General features: G+C 39.9%; 1 pseudogene; it reads left to right on the forward strand.

Moving 5' to 3' along the window:
* LOC109132505 lies at positions 5,699-6,049 on the forward strand (annotated as a pseudogene).

Below are 8,710 nucleotides of genomic sequence, written 5' to 3' on the forward strand. Positions count from 1 at the left end.
AACTCAGTGCTTCCCCCGTCCGTGGTCGCAACCAACGAATCATGCCGGCTCGCTATCAGGCCAACCGCCTTAAGCTACGGCATCCAGGAAGTCACTCACACACACACTCCCCCCGCTCTCAGGTCGCAACCTTCGAGTCATACCGGCTCACTGCCAGGCCACAGCCTGCAGCTACGGTATCCAGGGAGTCTCACACACCCACTCCCCCCGCTCTCAGGTCGCAACCCTCGAGACATACCGGCTCACTGCCGAGCCGCGACTCACAGCTAAGGTATCCAGGGAGTCTCAAAATCCCGCTCTTGGGTCGTCACCCTAAAGCGCACTCTCGGATCGTCATCTGAAGCAAACATACCACTCCCACTCTCTGGCCACAAAGTCCATCGAGCTATCGGTATCACATGAGTTGGGCCCACACGGCCATGAGCATAAAGTCTGATGCCATCGAGTATCTCCCGACTAGATCTACCTCAACACTTCTGCAAGAACATCGCAATGTCCTATGGCCAACACTTGCCATAAAGGCTACCAAGACATCACAAAGACCCTAAACACGTTACAAAGACTCCTAACAAGTTACAAAGGCCACACCAACGTCCCGCAGGACCGCCACTAGGCCACGAAAATGTCCAAAAGAACTGCCACAAACGCAACAAACGTCACCGGGACCACCAACATTGTATCCGGCATCACTAAAACCACCACCAAGGTACACATCCCGTAAGATCATCACACTTTCCACAAAAACCTTTCCATTTTTAGAAACTTTCTAATTATAAAACCCGAGCTACCTCTCTTAGTACCGTGAACTCACCAATCAAAAATCCTTGAGAAATGATCATCTCATCAGTGACCACTCTTCAGGTCATTCCCTCAACATTCCCGCTACCTCGGCATTTCACATCCCCTTCCCAAAATAGACAAGTCCTAACTATTTTTAAAACTTTCTATTTATGGAAACTTTCCGTTTCAAGAACTTCCTATTTAAGGAAACTTTCCATGTCCAGAATTCCCAAGCTATTTCCTTTCCACTCGACACACGAGTCAAAAATCCAAACAAACTCCATTTGCAAAACATCCACTCCCACAAATCACCCCGAACGGTATTTCCCGATACCGGCGTGATCCACCACTTTCCAACAACTTTTCAATAGCGAACTGCACTTCCCGCACAAAAGCTAAAAACACTACACATCTAACAACATACAAAAAAACTTACCGTGGAATCTCATTGAAGGCTCGAAGAGGATGATACTAGGACTCCATACCACAAACAAATTGACGAGCTACTCATAATCAATTTTCATCACACAACATCATGCATCAACCAACATATAGATCAATTCAACCAATTAAATCCCTAAACCGCTCTAAACCATCCTAGAACCGTAAGGGCTCTGATACCAAAATGAAACAACCCGACCCATTTGTTTTTTTAATAATAATAATATATAACTAAGCATCCCATACTACTTAATTAAACCAACCAAACCACAATACCTCATTAAACCAGCAAATACCATAAGCACAACGGAAACATACCAATAATACAAAAACTGATACATCATCAACACAATAACCTCCCTAACCATTCTATCCATCAACCTAGCATATCTCTACACAAGGTCCCAATAACATAACCAACATCACACAAACGAGACCCTAGATCATCCTCCTCCTCATCGCCATGATTCCACGTCACATACTTGCACACCACAAACAACAATTAGGATGCGTAAGTATTATCACAAATACTTAGTGAGGCAATCCTCCCATCTACTGGGCTATACACACAAGCAACTGAGATCCAATGTTTAACAAACAACAAATAAACACAGTCAACCAGGAAACCACACACATCACACAAGTTGGTGTCGACCGACACCAAAGTGGTGTCGATCGACACTAGGCCCAGAATGGTGTCGATCGACACCCACTTGGTGTCGATCAACACANAAAAACACTACACATCTAACAACATACAAAAAAACTTACCGTGGAATCTCATTGAAGGCTCGAAGAGGATGATACTAGGACTCCATACCACAAACAAATTGACGAGCTACTCATAATCAATTTTCATCACACAACATCATGCATCAACCAACATATAGATCAATTCAACCAATTAAATCCCTAAACCGCTCTAAACCATCCTAGAACCGTAAGGGCTCTGATACCAAAATGAAACAACCCGACCCATTTGTTTTTTTAATAATAATAATATATAACTAAGCATCCCATACTACTTAATTAAACCAACCAAACCACAATACCTCATTAAACCAGCAAATACCATAAGCACAACGGAAACATACCAATAATACAAAAACTGATACATCATCAACACAATAACCTCCCTAACCATTCTATCCATCAACCTAGCATATCTCTACACAAGGTCCCAATAACATAACCAACATCACACAAACGAGACCCTAGATCATCCTCCTCCTCATCGCCATGATTCCACGTCACATACTTGCACACCACAAACAACAATTAGGATGCGTAAGTATTATCACAAATACTTAGTGAGGCAATCCTCCCATCTACTGGGCTATACACACAAGCAACTGAGATCCAATGTTTAACAAACAACAAATAAACACAGTCAACCAGGAAACCACACACATCACACAAGTTGGTGTCGACCGACACCAAAGTGGTGTCGATCGACACTAGGCCCAGAATGGTGTCGATCGACACCCACTTGGTGTCGATCAACACAGACCCCGCAGATACGTTCTGCTCGAAGCCGATCAACGAATCTCCGTTTCCAATCATCTCCAATCCGTCCCAAACTCACTCAAAAGCTTCATGAACCTATAAGAACCATAACACAACCACCACAAACAAGAACAACACCACAAACACAACATATCAAGCAAACAAAGAATTCTCAGACTTAGATACGTNATCCCTAAACCGCTCTAAACCATCCTAGAACCGTAAGGGCTCTGATACCAAAATGAAACAACCCGACCCATTTGTTTTTTTAATAATAATAATATATAACTAAGCATCCCATACTACTTAATTAAACCAACCAAACCACAATACCTCATTAAACCAGCAAATACCATAAGCACAACGGAAACATACCAATAATACAAAAACTGATACATCATCAACACAATAACCTCCCTAACCATTCTATCCATCAACCTAGCATATCTCTACACAAGGTCCCAATAACATAACCAACATCACACAAACGAGACCCTAGATCATCCTCCTCCTCATCGCCATGATTCCACGTCACATACTTGCACACCACAAACAACAATTAGGATGCGTAAGTATTATCACAAATACTTAGTGAGGCAATCCTCCCATCTACTGGGCTATACACACAAGCAACTGAGATCCAATGTTTAACAAACAACAAATAAACACAGTCAACCAGGAAACCACACACATCACACAAGTTGGTGTCGACCGACACCAAAGTGGTGTCGATCGACACTAGGCCCAGAATGGTGTCGATCGACACCCACTTGGTGTCGATCAACACAGACCCCGCAGATACGTTCTGCTCGAAGCCGATCAACGAATCTCCGTTTCCAATCATCTCCAATCCGTCCCAAACTCACTCAAAAGCTTCATGAACCTATAAGAACCATAACACAACCACCACAAACAAGAACAACACCACAAAACATAACAAATCAAGCAAACAAAGGACTCTCAGACTTAGATACGCCATGGTCATGCACTCACCTCTTTTGCAGGAAGATTGGGTTGAGAAACAGTGGAAACAACTCCTTAGGAAGCTTCTCCTTCGTTCCCAGCAGCAATCCTCTCTTCCACAGCAACAGATCTCACCACACACCTCCAAGAACAAGTCAAAATATCTAAAGAACACAAATTCTCTCTTTTCTTTCTTTTCTTTTGCAAACAGCGACAAAACATCCAAAACCCTCGACCTGAGTAGCCTCTCCCTTTATATACTTGGTTCAGACAAACCAATTAACCCAAACCAACCCAAAACCGCGAATTAAAACAATCTGGTCAAACCAGAAAAGCTGGTGTCGATCGACACACCCTTGGTACACTATATAATTTTTATAAGTTGGTTACAAAATAGGTTATACATTAATTGGTCAATCTGTGGGCTATATGAATACACTTAAGAATCTCAAAGAATCTTCTTAAAGAGAATATTCTAATGATTTATACAATTTCCTAAATAAAATCTTTATTATTCCATGTATTGTTACAAAATATATACTGTTAGGCATAAAAATATATTCTTAGGCGTAAAAATAAATAATNCAAATACTTAGTGAGGCAATCCTCCCATCTACTGGGCTATACACACAAGCAACTGAGATCCAATGTTTAACAAACAACAAATAAACACAGTCAACCAGGAAACCACACACATCACACAAGTTGGTGTCGACCGACACCAAAGTGGTGTCGATCGACACTAGGCCCAGAATGGTGTCGATCGACACCCACTTGGTGTCGATCAACACAGACCCCGCAGATACGTTCTGCTCGAAGCCGATCAACGAATCTCCGTTTCCAATCATCTCCAATCCGTCCCAAACTCACTCAAAAGCTTCATGAACCTATAAGAACCATAACACAACCACCACAAACAAGAACAACACCACAAAACATAACAAATCAAGCAAACAAAGGACTCTCAGACTTAGATACGCCATGGTCATGCACTCACCTCTTTTGCAGGAAGATTGGGTTGAGAAACAGTGGAAACAACTCCTTAGGAAGCTTCTCCTTCGTTCCCAGCAGCAATCCTCTCTTCCACAGCAACAGATCTCACCACACACCTCCAAGAACAAGTCAAAATATCTAAAGAACACAAATTCTCTCTTTTCTTTCTTTTCTTTTGCAAACAGCGACAAAACATCCAAAACCCTCGACCTGAGTAGCCTCTCCCTTTATATACTTGGTTCAGACAAACCAATTAACCCAAACCAACCCAAAACCGCGAATTAAAACAATCTGGTCAAACCAGAAAAGCTGGTGTCGATCGACACACCCTTGGTACACTATATAATTTTTATAAGTTGGTTACAAAATAGGTTATACATTAATTGGTCAATCTGTGGGCTATATGAATACACTTAAGAATCTCAAAGAATCTTCTTAAAGAGAATATTCTAATGATTTATACAATTTCCTAAATAAAATCTTTATTATTCCATGTATTGTTACAAAATATATACTGTTAGGCATAAAAATATATTCTTAGGCGTAAAAATAAATAATATCTTGACAATTTATCACACTTAATCGTGATTTCTGAAATCTTATTGTGCAACTGAAAATAAAATCTTACCTAAGCAGGGGTCATATTAAAAAACTTTCACCAAACATGTTCAACAATTAAAATAAAAACAAACAACAAACGTAACTATTTCTAATTCATAAATTACAAAATTAACAATATAAAACTTACAAAATAGGTATTTTTTTCTAGTCATTATATTTAGCATATGATTTTATTACATAATGTTTTATCCAAAAATTTTTTTAAAAATAATCATATAAATTATATTTTATTCTAAAATTATAATATAAATAAAAGAAATTTCAATCCGTGCTGGAGCACGGGTCTTAATCTAGTATATATATATTACACATTTACACACGCAACTATGACTAACAAACAAGAAAAAAACGTACATAATCTTCTATCTGAATCAAAAGAAAAAAACTTAAAAAGATGGAGATGACGAAAAGGAGTATGATGATGATAGTGATCGTGATGGTGATGGCCTCCATAACCATAAGAGAAGGAGAAGCAGTAAGATTAAGATGGACATGCAAGCAAATGTGCATCGACCAATGTGGTGGCCGCATCACTGTCCCTGAATGAATCCCCTTCTCTCCGTAAATGTCTCCACGAGAAGTGTGGCTCTCCACCTCATTTGTAATATATACAACTCATAACTTCTTATATATATTACGTATATGGATCAAGCATATATTTTAATTTGTGTTGAATAATGATTTATATTTACGGCGCCATTGCAGGCCGGTGAAGACTGTAGGAATGAGAAACATTGGAGGGTAGATCGGCAAAACCCGAACTCGAACCCAAACCTAACATGATCCGAACTAGAATCCAAACGGATACCCGAATATATCCACAATATTATTTATATAGTAGTAATATATTAGTAATGTTTATAATTTTAATTATGTAAGTGTCTAAAATATTCAAATTTTGGATATTTTTTATATTTTTGAGTATTTAAACTATTTTAAGTAAATTTGGATAAAAAAAAGAGAAAAATGTCAAAAAAAAACCCGAAATTATTTTTATTTAGAAGTTTAATACCTAATTGTTTTGGATTAGAATAAAAATACCTCAAATAATAAAAAATTGTCATTTAAAATCCAAAATAATTAGTGTTGTTATTTTCATACCCACGGTTTTTTAACAAAAACAATTATTGTGTATCGCCGCATTGATTCAACCAGGGGAAAATTCATACACCCAGTCACGAACAAGAACATCAACCGAATCCCCTTCAATCTTCACTGTAGGAAGATTAGCCCAGAACTCATACACAACATCCGAATCAAAAGACCCGACTTGAGAGATGGTTTTCAAGAGACCAGCTTGATCAATCAGCTCTCTGGCCATATCGTCAGCGCCCAGAGAATAGCTAATTTCGGGGGCAAGGGTTCGTGAAGCAAAGAAGCTGTACCGTCGGGCTGCTTCAGCGGATGTGAACCATTTCACATCAAACTCCTTCGAAGGGCCGCTGCAAGAAGACGAGACACCCTTACCCTTGGCGAGAGACGGACGCTTGGAATCGCGGCTGTCGGCATCAGCAGTTGCATGTCTCTTGCGCACACGAGATGAGATGCCCTGACTCGACAGAACAGTCTTGAGAACATCACCGGTGAGATCAACAACCGGAAATTGAGACGACACCTTCCTTGGCGGAGAAGATGAAGAGTCACAGGTTTCGTCGTCCTCATCTGTAAACGAGGGTGTGGATGTGGGATTCTCCGGAGCAGGAATTACAGTAGTGGACTCGTCACGAGGCTCGTAGACTACCATTGTCGTGGTAGGATCAATCGGAACATGAGGAGTTGGTGGTGGTAACGATGATGGTGGCGTGTGAAGCTCCTCATCTGAGCTGGAATCGTAGTGGAAGCCACTGAAGATTGATTTCATGGCGATTGGGGATTTGAATATACTAGCAAAGAGAAGAGAGAATAGAAGATTGATCGGCACAGGTTTGATATCGCAAGGGTGAAGAGGAAAACGCCAAAAAACCCTAGCTGCTCCTTTTAAACACCCTCATGTGTCTCAATGGGCTGCAAAGACTCGGCCCAAAATTTTAAACGACAATCCTAAAAACACTCAACTGTTCATTAGTGTACACCGAATCTTCTCCCTTTTTCAACTCTATATTCTTCTCTAATCAATTCGAATTAATGACAGGCTCTTAAAACATGTTTTTTTCCCTCTAACCTTGATTTCAAACACATCCCCTTTTTTTTGAGTTCATGAACTCACACATAATAAGCACATACACTTACGATGAACATGGAGGGACCCAGATCAAGAAATATACACACATGAGCACATATAGTTTTTTTTTTTTTTTTAATAAACAGTCCAATTAGAACCCTAGTCAGACCTGTGTCATGTCAACTACTTGTTCAGAACCTTTGCTAGAAACTATCACAACCTCTTGAATTGTCGAAGATCAGAGAATTGTTGCATATGGGTAGACTTTCACATTATCATGCCTTCAGTCTGCAATCAATCCCAACATGTTAAGGCAGCTAGAGAACATCACTTTGAAGAGCACAACACACCCCCTTTTTTGTTTTTTTTTTGTTTTTTATTTTTTATTTTTTTTTAATTTTTTTTTGATACTCCACTCAACCTTTTGATAGTTGTTTTCACCGCCTTGACCTTCAGTGACATTACTTGATTTTGCAATCACTGATTCTAGGCTTGTCATTCAACAGGACATGATCCTGAGAATACATGTGTGTGTCTCCTCACAGCTCTTTGATCTCCTTACATCATGACAACATTTAACAGGATAGACAGACCGGCATGACAGGCAGCTTTTTCCCACAGCTATTGTTGATCTTCTATATATTCCAAGATTTCCATGATCTGTTCTAGCACATGTTCCTGTCTTAGATCAACACAACTCAAAGTAGAAGATTAGAGTTCATAGGCACAAAAGACTTAATATGCATATTAGTCAACTGAGAAACCGTGCTCATATGATCAATCTCGATCAGTTTCGTCTCAACTAGTTCACAGACAAAGTGATGTCTACTATCAATGTGTTTTGCTTCTTGCTAAGACAAGATATCAGATTGTTGCTCATGAGGAAACATCCTCTCCTTGTACTCCACCCCAATCCAGACCGTTTTACCCACTTTTTGGCACAGGTGCTTTGAGATACTAAAATCCTATCAGCTGATTGATCAACTTGCAATTTCAGAAAGTATTTTAGCTTATCCGCTATACTAATCTCAAACTCCTGTGACATACTCCCCACAGACTGTTGGATCAAAGGTTGACTCGTGAACCCAAGGATAATGTCATTGACATAGATCTGACCAGACATTAGCGTGTTGTCACTGTTAAGAACAACCAATGTTTTGTCTACACTCCCATGAGTGCATCTTTGACCCAGAAGGAACACAGTCAAACTCTCATACCATGCTCTCGGTAGCGTCTTCTGCTTGA

This window comes from Camelina sativa, chromosome 4, assembly GCF_000633955.1.
Source record: "Camelina sativa cultivar DH55 chromosome 4, Cs, whole genome shotgun sequence".
In the NCBI taxonomy this organism is placed as follows: domain Eukaryota; kingdom Viridiplantae; phylum Streptophyta; class Magnoliopsida; order Brassicales; family Brassicaceae; genus Camelina; species Camelina sativa.